Source organism: Alligator sinensis, unplaced genomic scaffold, assembly GCF_000455745.1.
Source record: "Alligator sinensis unplaced genomic scaffold, ASM45574v1 scaffold1600_1, whole genome shotgun sequence".
NCBI lineage: Eukaryota > Metazoa > Chordata > Crocodylia > Alligatoridae > Alligator > Alligator sinensis.
Window position 1 is genome coordinate 24,258 of NW_005843142.1, and position 11,919 is coordinate 36,176.

Sequence of the window (11,919 nt, forward strand, 5' to 3'; positions counted from 1 at the left end):
GAACAGAATGTAGGAATCCAGCAGCACTTTGCTCCAATCCTTAAACATGCATCCCATCTAGGACTGACTATTAAAATACCTGGCTCATCGAAATGACAAATATCCAGTCCTGTTAACTGCCTGAGGTATGGATACAGAAATGTAATGGATACATACAATGTAATGGATTGCCATACTGTCGCAGAACACTGAGGTGCCCTGCTCCTAGAGGGCAGCAACTGCCAGAGGAGAAGCTCTGGCAGTGCACAGGGAGCCCTAGCAGGGAATAGGAGCCCACCTGTGGGTTGCCAGGGCAACTGGAGGCAGCAAATGACCCACACCTGCCAGCAGTCAGCTGCCTGTAGGAGGCAGAGGTTGGCTCTTATAAAGCCCAGAGGCTGAGGCTGGCCTGGCAGTTCCCTGCCAGCAGCCAGAGAGGCAGGAGCTCCCTCAGCCATGATATGAGACGCAGTGGGAACCACAGGTACTGCTTAAGCCAGATAACAGAAGGCAGCTCTAAGATGTCGGAGCAATGTGGTTACAGCCAGGCGGCTTATAGTTATGTTGTAGCCTAGGGGCTTGTGTTTTTGTTTTGTTTATTACACCGGTGGTTTGGGTGAGGCTATAAGGGGTTGGAGGAGGCCTCATTGGGGACTCACAACGAAGTGTGAGGACCCCGGCGCCAGAGCGGGCGCAGTGTACTCAGGGGAAACACACAGTGGTGTGGGGGCCCTAGTGCCAGTGAGGGCGCAGCATACTCAGGGGGAACCCACAGTGGCATGGGGACCCTGGTGCCCAGGAGGGCCCAGCATATGGGGTGTATAGACCCCAGCCCTAGAGAGGGGCACTATTGAGAAGCCCCAGCGTGGGTGTGGCGAGGCCCAGAAAGGGGGCAACATTATTAGAAAAGCCCAAGTTGGGCACGGCGAGCCCCGGAGAGGGGAGCACCTTATTGAGAAGCCCAGTGCAGGTGTGACAAGCCTCAGGAAGGGGGCAACATTGAGAAGCCCAGGTGTGGGCGCGGCGAGCCCCAGGAAGGGGGCAATATTTGAGAAGCCCAAGTGTGGGCACGACAAGCCCCAGAGAGAGGGCGACAGCGCAGAGAAGGCCCCGAGAGAGGGCGAGGAGAGCCCCAAGAGGGGGCGGCAGTGTACGTAGAAAGAGACAGACAGACAGACAGACCAACGTCAATTCCATCTGCGAGGCTTGGGGCATGGTATCAGGGGTGGTTGGAGCCACGCATAGCCCCTAAGGCTAGGGTGCCCCTAAAGCACCCATCATACAGTAAGAACCACGAGGGGTCCAGGAGCCTACAGGACTAAAGGGTACAACTAACCGTGCCCAAGGAGACATGAGGCAGCCTCCCAACTTTACCTGAACATCAAAGACGTGGCGGGGGGGAATTAGAGGGGGCCCTTGGGCCTACTTGGCACGGAAGAGGGGGGCCTTAAGGAGATCACGGCCCTCCTGTAAGACCCTGCTATGACACATACTGACATGTCATTTTGGTTAGGTACCTCCTCAGGTGGCAATACTCCAGGTGTGACATCATATAATATCACAATCGGGGCTGATAGAATTTGAGACAGCTCTTTGTAAATACAGTGTTGCCTGGGGGAGTTGTATGCCAAGAGGTCCTCGTCCTCCAAGGCAGTGAGGCTGCCTGTGCACGTGCTAGTTCACATTTTAATTAGAATGCATTGGGTAGACTTGATTGATCGAGTCTGCTCCGCTTTCTAATTAGAAAGCTCCAGCATTGCTTCACTGTCATGTGTATTAAGAAATTGCATGTTTTTAAAATGGCCACGGGGGTGCTTTAGCTAAACCTTATCAAATTAGGTTTAGCTAAAGTATCCTGTGACCATTTTTAAACACTTAATATATGTGACACTGAGGCATTTTAATTAGAGTGGCTTTCTGGGAAAACACTCTAATTAAAATGCATCCCCTGTACCACAGAGTGCATGTATAGGCAGCCTGAGTGTTTAAACTTCCTCTGACTTTAATAGGAGCTGAGTAGTTTAAGACCTTGCAAGACCGATTGGTCCTGTGTTGATTGGAATGAAACATGAAGTAATCTGCTATATTGTGCAAAATATTATAGAACTAGTTAGTTCTACATATGGCAGCAACCCATATATCTAGTGCTGAACACTTTCCATTGTGAACATTTCTTTTGGCTTTTTTTGTTGTTGTTGAAAGTTTTAAGACCTCCCTTGCTTACTCTTGAACTTTGAAATTCATCAGGGAGAAAGCTTTGGAGCCAAAAAAAAAAGTCTCTTACCTTTGTCCCATGAAATTCTGTTCAGGTTTGGCTAAGACTTAAACTTTTAAAAATCGACCTTCTTTTGTATTGCTTGCATTATGAGCAAACTTTTGACAGCACCTAAGACCAGATCTCAGCAGCAGCATACACTATACTGGGAACTCCAGGAATAGATGAGGAGTGGGAGAGTCAGGCCAGACTACTCCTGACTCGGCACCAGACCCACCCCCTTGATATAAGTCATCTCCTTTAGGTAATTCCTTCATTCCAGTTGCTCGAGCGTTCTCAGTGCAATACTTTCATGGTCTTCCCCTGAACCTTAAGGAAGCTTGCTGCAGTTGCAGCAAAGTAGAATTTGTTTTGACTTTAAAAATGAAATCATAACAGTTGAAAAAATACGTTAGAAGAATGTTATTTAGGTTGCAAAATCAAGCACTGGAAAGTTGGGCTACACCATAAGTTCACATGATCATAAAAGTACCATACTGGGTCAGACCCCAAGTCCATCCATTGAGCTCAATATCCTGAATCTTACATTCTTCCTTTTAGCATCCACTCTCATCTACTGTATCTGCAGGACATATTCAGATTGATGTTTCCTGCACCTCTCCCCTTACAGATTCTATCATTCAGAGGCCTGGCAAGTATTGTGACAGATGGTAATTCCTTATCTGGTGGTTCTTCACGGTCAGCTTTGTTTTCTAGCACCCTGAATATTTTGGTGTCACCTGCAAACTTGCCCAATGTTTTCCAAATCATTTACTATGCTAATCGGCTCAGGTCCTAGCATAAACTCTTGGGGACCCTGCTGCTTACTTTCTTCCATTGTGAGAACTGGTCACTTATCCCATTCTGTTTCCTGTCGTTTAGCCAGTTACTAATCCATGAACGGACCTTCCTCTCTAATTCCATGACCACCTAATTTTATAAAGAGGCTTTGTGTGACTTTGTCAAAAGCTTTTTGAAAGCCCAAACACACTATATTGATTGGATCATCCTGATCTACAAGCTAGCTGCCACCCTCAAAGAACTCTAGTACACCCCCGAAGTAAGACATGCCTCCCTTTACGAATGCCATGCTGGCTCTTTCATAACAAGTCCCCTTCATCCATTGATTCATAGATGTTAGGGTTGGAGGGGACCTCAGTAGGTCATCAAGTCCGACCTCCTGCCCTGGGCAGGAAAGATCACTGGAGTTAGACGTCCCCCACTAGATGCTTGTCCAGTCTCCTCTTGAAGATGCGCAAAGTAGGGGAGAGCACCACCTCCCTCAGAAGCCCATTCCAGATTCTAGCAACCTTTACTGTGAAGAAGTTCTTTGTCATGTCTGTTGCAGAGCACTGAGGTGCCCTGCTCCTAAAGAGGGGAAACTGCTGGGGAAAAGAGCCCTAGCAGGGAATAGGAGTCCACCTGTGGGTTGCCAGGGCAAGTGGAGGGAGCAAATGACCCACACCTGCCAGTGGTCAGCTGCCTGTAGGAGGCAGGGCCTGGCTCCTATAAAGCCCAAGGCTGAGGCTAAAACGGGGCGGTTTGGGTGAGGTTATAGGGTTTGGAGGAGGCCTCATTGGGGACTCACAACAGAGGGTGAGGACCCCAGCACCCGAGTGGGCGCAGCATACTCATAGGGACCCACAGTGCTGTGGTGGCCCTAGTGCCAGTGAGGGCACAGCTTACTGGGTGCTTAGACCCCAGCCCTGGTGGGGGGGAGGCATTTGAGAAGCCCCAGTGCGGGTGTAGCAAGCCCTAGAGAGGGGCACTTTTGAGAAGCCCTAGCGCGGGCGTGGCAAGCCCCAGAAAGGGGGCAACATTATTGGAAAGCCCAAGTTGGTCACGGCAAGCCCCGGAAAGGGGAGCGCCTTATTGAGAAACCCAGTGTGGGTGCAGAGCCCCAGAAAGGGGGCGACATTTGAGAAGCCCAAGCATGGGCGCAGAGAGCCCCAGAAAGGGGGCGTTATCGAGAAGCCCAGTGCGGGCGTGGCAAGCCCCAGGAGGGGGCACTATTGAGAAGGCCCCAGATGGGGCGACAGCGCAGAGAAGGCCCCGAGAGAGGGAGACGGCGCACGGAAGACCCCGAGAGGTCGAGGAGAGCCCCAGGAGGGGGCAGCAGCGTATGCAGAAAGAAAGATAGGGACAATCCAACATCAATTCCATCTGTGAGGCTTGGGGCGTGGTATCAGGGGTGGTTGGAGCCACGCGTAGCCCATAAGGCTAGGGTGCTCTGAAGCACCTGTTGGCAGGACAAGACCCATGAGGGGTCCAGGAGTCTATAGGACTAGAGAGTACATCAGACCGTGCCCAAGAAGACGTGAGGTAGCCTCCCAACCAATTTAGACCATCAAAGTCGTGGCGGGCAAGAAATAGAGGGTGCCCTTGGACCAACTTTACACGGAGAGGGGGCCTTAAGGAGCTCACGGCCCTCCTGCAGGACCCCGCTGTTACAATGTCCAACCTAAATCTGCTGTCTGTCAATTTGTGGCCATTGTTCCTAGTTACTCCAGGGGGTGCCCTAGTAAACGGAGCATCTCCTATTCCCCACTGCCCTCCCCTGATGAATTTATAGACAGCCACAAGATTACCTCTCAGCCTTCTGTTGTGAAGGCTGAAGTGATCTAGGTCCCTCAGTCACTCCTTGTAGGGTTCCTGAAGGCCTGAGGCCATACGAGTGGCCCTCCTCTGAACCCTCTCAAGATTCTCTGCATCCCTTTTGAAGTGTGGCACACAAAACTGGGCACAATACTCCAACTGCGGTCTGACCAGTGCTGCATAGAGGGGAAGCATCACTTCCCTGAACCTGTTTGTCATGCATCCGCTAATGGATGATAAAGTGCCATTAGCCTTGTTGATCACTTCATCACATTGACGACTCATGTTCATCCTGGAGTCAGCTATGACTCCAAGATCCCTTTTTGCTGCTGTGCTGTTGAGAAGGTCACTTCCCAGCCTGTGAGTGTGTTGGTGGTTCTTTTTGCCCACATGCAGCACTGTGCACTTGTCTTTGTTGAACTGCATCCTATTTTGTTCTGCGCATTTTTCCAACCTGTCCAGATCTTTCTGGATCCATTCCGTTCCCTACCCTATGGTGTGTTAACTTTACCCCATAATTTGTTATTGTCTGCGAACTTGGACAGGGTGCTCTCCATGCCTTCGTCCAAAGTCACTGATGAAGACATTGAATGGCACTGGTCCAAGGACCTAGCCTTATGGGACTCCACTGCCCACATCTTTCCAGGTTGATACTGATCCATCCACCACCACTCTCTGGGTACAACCCCTAAGCCAATTTGCCACCCACCTGACTGTGTAATCATCTACAACACAGCCTGTCAGTTTATTTATGAGAATGGAATGTGATACTGTATCGAAGGCCTTCTTAAAGTCTAGGTAGATGACAGCTACCTTGACTTCTGCATCTAAGCATTTTGTGAGCTGGTCATCCCCTGCAGCTAACACCAAGTGCAGCAAGGTGTTTCCTCTAGTGGGATCGTATACCTTCTACATTAGGTAGAGGTCCTGGTTGCAGGTTAAGAACCTACATGTGCAGTTAGATTGTGATGGACAATCCTATCTGTTATTATAGTTATCTACCATTTGAAAGGAACATAGGTTAGGCTCACTGGTCTGTGCTTCCTTTCTAGAGCCCTTTTTAAGGACTGTCATTACATTGACTGCCCTCCAATCCTCTGATACAGTGTGTTTCTAGCAAGGGGTCAACTTCTAAAATCAGTAGATCCACCATTTTGAGCTTGAATTCCTTCAGAACTCATGGGTGAATATCATCCAGTCCTGGTGATTTTCTGCTGCTTAGTGTATCAGTTTCCCCTACAACCTTCTCTATTAACACCTCAGTTTGAGTCAGTTCTAATCATTTGTTCCCTGGAAGGAGTGGCTCTAGCATGGGGTTCTTCCTGACCTCTTCCAAGGTAAAGACCAATGCAAAGAGCTCATTTAGTTTCTTCACAGTGGCCTTCACCTCCTTGAATGCTTTCTTCACTCCCTGATTGACTAGGGGCCCTATAGGCTGGCTTCCTGTATCTGATGTACTTAAAAAATATATTATTGTTTTACACCTCTAGCAAGTTTGCTGCTTGATTTCTTTTTTGCTTGCCTTCTATAGTTTTAAATTTAACTTGCCATCGTTTATGCTCTTTTCTATTTTTCACTTTCAGACATGACTTCCATTTCTTGAATGACATCTTTTTGCCTTTAATAGCTTCCTTTGCTTTGCCAATTAGCCATGCTGTCTGTTTTTATAGTCCATTTACTATTTGCTTATTATAATAATTTTTTTTATCTGTGGTAGGCATTTAATTTGTGCCTCCAATATGGTATTTTTAAGCAACCCTTATGCTGACAACATCTTTTTAACACTCTTTGCTGCCCCTTTCAATTTCTTTCTAACATCCTCATTTTGGCATAGTTCCTTCTTTAAAAAAATTAAATGCTACTGTGGAAAATCTTTGGTTTTTCCCCCCTTTTCCATGTATATCAAAACTGATGATGATGTTGTTCTGCGAGCCGGTCAAGCCGGTCCAGAAGAGCGGGGCCGGTAAGCGAAGTGGGGCCGTCAGGCAGGCGAGTGAATGGAGAGGCCGAGACAGCGTATTAGTTGCAAAGAATTTTTACTTACACCTCCGATGACCCTGACGTAGGTGAGGAGTACTTGCTGGGTTACAGTTAACGTAACGTGACGAGTCGACAAGTTCATGAACGCAGCGAGCATGCCAGGGAAGGGGTACGTCAGGCCAGTTGTTGACGGGGAGATGTCAGGGTTGATCAGTCCACCGATTGCCTCTGAGGTGTTTTCAGAGGTCTCCGGCTTGGGCGGAAGCTAAACGGGCTTTTATAAAGCAGGTTAACCAATGACGGACCGCCAGGTACGGTACCGGATTGTTGACGCGGGATATGCCCATATTGGGTGGCAACGACAGTTGCTCAGGGTGGGGTTTTGTTGCTCGCTCAATCTATTGTGACATGGGCATTTAACTATTCTGGGGACTCGTGTATGACAGTTGTCAGTACTATTACAATTTCCTTGGGCGCATCTACATGTGTAATTATGCTATTTGGCTCTACTGCACAGTAAACTTACTACCTTCATATGCTAATTTAGATATGCTCATTTAGATAATGTAGACTAATTTATTGCACAGTAAGTGCCTGCACATGCAGACAGTGATGCTTTGCTGCACAGTAGATTAGTCTACTGCACAGTAAAGTGTCTTGTCTAGACACAGTCCCTGTAGACCAAATCTTGGGCAGTTAGGACTAAATATGGTCACTGGCACTGACTCCTTCCCAACATCCCTAAAAAGCTGGTCTAGGGTAGTCTTGTGCACCTTTAACTTGCTCCCCTGGTGTGGAAGCATTATAATAAATTTTTTAATTTACAGGATACCATACTATTTTTTCCCCACATAGGATAGACACTGCTTACTGAATTAATTAGTCTGATTAAGTGAATGAGCCTGTGTGCTGCCTCATATGCTTTAGACGTTGGAAGACATGGAGAGAGTAAGGCAGGGGAGAGGATAAGGTTAAGTGTTTAATGCCTGTGTTTGTCATGTACAGGAGAACTCAGTTCAGTATCTGCCTGAGCCAGATGATGCAGAGCAAATTATGTAAGTTAGACTCTTCCAAGGTAGCTTAAAACTTTTTCTCATGTTTTGGGTGTCTGCCTTGAGATTCTAGGATTTGATTTGAAGAAGTGCTGAACATGTACACCTGTAGCTGATAGCAGCAAATACTTAGGGTGGAATTCTATTACCCTTTGTGTGCCCAAATGGTAGTCTTCCAGATGCATAATGCCTACATGCCCAAATAGTAGTCTTCAGATGCCAAAATGGTAGTCTTCCAGGTGTTTTTAACACTTACACACAAATTGCAATTCTGTCATCCTGCACTGTGGATCTATAAGCCTGAGACATCCACAGTAAGTTACAAGCTGACCACATACATACCAGTCATGCATATGTGCCTATAATGGATGTAAGTCACAACAATGTTGCTGGACAAAAACCCTATGACTAATGACAAGGGGGAGGAAGAAGAGGACCCTGGACAGCCAAAACAGGAAGATATATGGAACCAAGAGAAAGAAAGAAAGTTAGAGGGTATGTCCTCAGTGATACAGCTACTGTTGTGGAAGTTTTTGGGTGCTGACAGGCATGTAGATCGCCACTCTAACTCATGGTACTTTACATAAAGTGCCATGAGTTAGAGCAAACCCCCACAACCTAACAGACATGTGCCTGTTGGGTCAGGGGTGAGAGCTCCATTTGGAGCTGATCCAGTCAAGGACCTTCCTGCAGCCTCTTCCCTCTAACCCCACCCCGCCTCTCCCATCTGCAGGATGGGAGAGGGGGAAAGGGAGGTGGAGAGGGAGAGAGCTACAGGTTGTGGTTTGCCTGACCTGAGCTGGAGGGGAAGAGGGTTGGGGAGGGGATCAAGGTGGGGGGGAGGTTCCTCCAAGTCAGGTTAGGCAAACCCTAGTCCACAGCCCCCTCCCCCTCCCATCCTGCAGACAGCAACAGCGGCAGGGTTGACAGACTGCACTGATAGACTGAACATAGGGAACAGAAGTTCCCTAAAGTGTTCCATTTAGGAGTGCCTTCATCTCAACCCTCATTAGATGAGGGTTAATTTATCATGCAATTAGCCACTTTTAAAGCTCTCTGCAGTAGTGAGCATGTGTCATAGCATGCCTATAGAGCACTTTCAGGGGTCTGATTGCATGATAAATGTCACTTCTGTCAGAGACCTTAGTTTTTAACTTAGACCCTTTCTTCTAATGGGGCCAAAACTGCACTTAACTCCATCTATTTTATCTAATAACTGTTAAATGCAAGGAGGAAGTGGCTCAGCTGCAAAAGGAGTGCTAGAGAAGAACCTAGGTAATACCAGATTGTAACATAATGCAGACACATAAGGGGGTAGATTCTGTAATTCCTCATTTTGAAGTGCTCAGTTTTGTTCTCTTGGCACAGGTGTTTGTATCTAAATATTATTAGTACCCACAGATAGTTCAAATGTAAATATCCAGCATGTTGTGTTCTCTTTGGTTCCAGAGGTTTGACTCCTTTCTAGGCAGAACTTCAATTGTGTGAGGAAAAAATTACATGCTATTAAAATACCTTGTTTCAGTACTTGTTCAGAGTGGGTGCATCTACATGCACAATTTACTGCAGAATTGACTAATTAGCTCTGCAATAAAGTGTGTGCCAGTATTAAGGTGCAGTAAATTAATTAACTCTGCTGTAGGATAGTACTGTCCTGGACAATACTATCCTACTGTGGAGTAGTTATACACACTGAAACACATGTAGACTGTGACAGCAGTTGGCTGGGGCATAAGGGTGCTACAGTGTGGGGGCTTCCTGCTGGCTAGCCCAACACTACAGTACCCTTGTGCCCCAGCCAGCCCCTTGGCCACCTGATGCTGCCACCTGGAGCCTGGGGCTGACACCCCATGTCCCCTGCCACCCGGGGCTGCTCTGCCTTGGCTTGAATTGCTGTGGTCCTGGGTGCATGTGTAAACGCTGCTACTGGGAGCAGTTTTCTCTGGCACAAACTGCATTGAAGTTTATTGATCCAAGTTGTCGTGGAAACACACGCAGCATATTTTTGGGTCAGGTCAGCAGAAGCTTTTATTTAAAAGAAACTACAGCTGTAGGGGGGATTCCAAAGTGACATGGATTTCCCAAGCACTTGGAAGGGGTCCTCCCCCAAGAGCAAAATCAGGAGGCTTATATACTTTTTAACAGTTGCTTACAACTCACGTGATCATATAGTGAAATTAGCATGAAAAGCGGCTATAATGTTACTTTATTATTTCTTTGCTGTAATCAGGATGGGAACTAATGGGGGAGGCGAGGTTAGTTCACAAACCTCCTTTTTGCACCTGCAAATCAGAGTTGTACATACTTTTTGCTATCTTCAAGGCCGCGGTGAGCGAAGCAGTTGCAGAGGAGTTACAAAGAACAAACACTTTCTCTTATCTGTTCTACTATACAGAGCCAGCAATTCTCCACAAAGCGGTTATGTCATCTTATAACTAAAATAGTCAAAGTTTAAGGCATATATTTTTTCTGATTCCACACCAGTGTCACATAGAGGGGGAGAATCACCTTCTTGGCCCTACTTGAGATGCATCTGTGGATGCACGATAGGGTCCGGTTAGCCCTGCCGACCGTGACCTCACATTGTTGGCTTTTGTAACACCATTATTTTAGACTCTGCTGTGGGTTTTTTTGCCTTGCTAAAGCTTCTCCTGCTGGCTTTTACGCAGCAGAGGATCAGTTGTACTAAGACATAAAACATTATCAGAACTATCAAGACAAACAATATTCCATACAGGATTTTCTTGCCAAGGGCCCCGAAATCTGGGAGCCAGGAGGTTAGCCAAGACCACATTTCTTTTAGACCCCAGTCAGTATTTTCTGAGGCCACCTGATGTAAGACCCTTAACTGACTTCGGATTTTACGAATGTCAGTTTCAATTCGCATGTCCTGATTGACATAGACACAACAGGTGGAGTTTACTAAGGCACATACTCCTCCCTGGGATACCAATAGGTAATCTAGGGCTACGCGGTGTTGTATAGTTACTTGTGAGATCTGGGAGATCTCTTCTTGCAGAGCCTGAATTGCATCCGCAGTGGCATTTCCCATAGCTTCCATTGTGGCTGAAATGTTAATTATGGCTAGTTCCAATTCTCTTACTCCAAGCCACGGTATGAAGGTTCTCACAAATTGATGGAACCCTGTGTTTCTGGTAGCTAAGGGGTTAACCGCCCTTTTCATGTGATGGTTGAAATTTTTTACTTGTTCCAGATATATTGTACTATGCATTTCAAAACCAGGGATAACACGTCCAAGAGTGCATGCCCCCACCCAATTCCAGGGCAAGATTTTATGAGCCCTGTTTCCGCAGAGCCAGTAAAGGCCTGGGGCAGAAAGGGTACTCAAATCTCGACAGGTGTTGTGCCATATCCGGCACTTTCGATTAATATGCATCGTATAGGACGGACCACGTTCAGCTGTTATCCTGCTGGACCGAGATATATTACAAGAAGTAAAATTGGAGTCAATGTAAAATTCCGATCTGTTTGCAATGAGAGCAACATGAGGTTCCTTAGAAAAGTTGTAGACCATGAATCCTGTACAATTGAGAGAGGGTACATTACCCAACAGGATTCCACTGGTGCTATTGGGGCTATAATCTAGAGTAGTTAGGCAATGAGGGTAGTGTCCTACAGGTGTGGCTTTATTATAAGCTCCGGTGTTGTTGGATCTGTAACAGAAAGGCGCCTCTACTCTTGGGGAGATTATCCAGTTAGCAGGGGCGGCCCTCCATTCTTTAGGAGCGGACCGATGGGCAGCTAACGAGTAGTGTCTAACGAAGCCGCCGTTTATTGTTCCCCATTGCCGGAGGGATATTGGTACTCCGATCATTGGGATTCCTTGTTGTAGGTGCGCTGGGCTGTGAGAGCATATCCAGCAGTCACTTTTATTTCCAGCTTGAGCCACCGTACGGGAGATCTGCAAGTACAAATTTTTCTCCCACCCCCCTTGGGTGATACTGAGATACCCAAGTGTGATATATAAGGATATCAGTGCCATTTTTAGATACAGGAGGGACAAAGAATTTTAACAACAAACATAACCAGCACCAGAAA

The 11,919-nt window shown here is 47.1% G+C and overlaps 1 long non-coding RNA gene across 1 annotated transcript in view; it reads left to right on the forward strand.

Moving 5' to 3' along the window:
* Positions 1–404: 404 nt before the first annotated feature.
* The window catches only part of LOC102379162, a 38,045-nt gene continuing 26,530 nt past the window's right edge, over positions 405–11,919 (forward strand). The window contains exon 1 of the long non-coding RNA XR_325355.2: positions 405–463. This is a non-coding gene — a long non-coding RNA (uncharacterized LOC102379162). The remainder of the gene's footprint in view (positions 464–11,919) is intronic.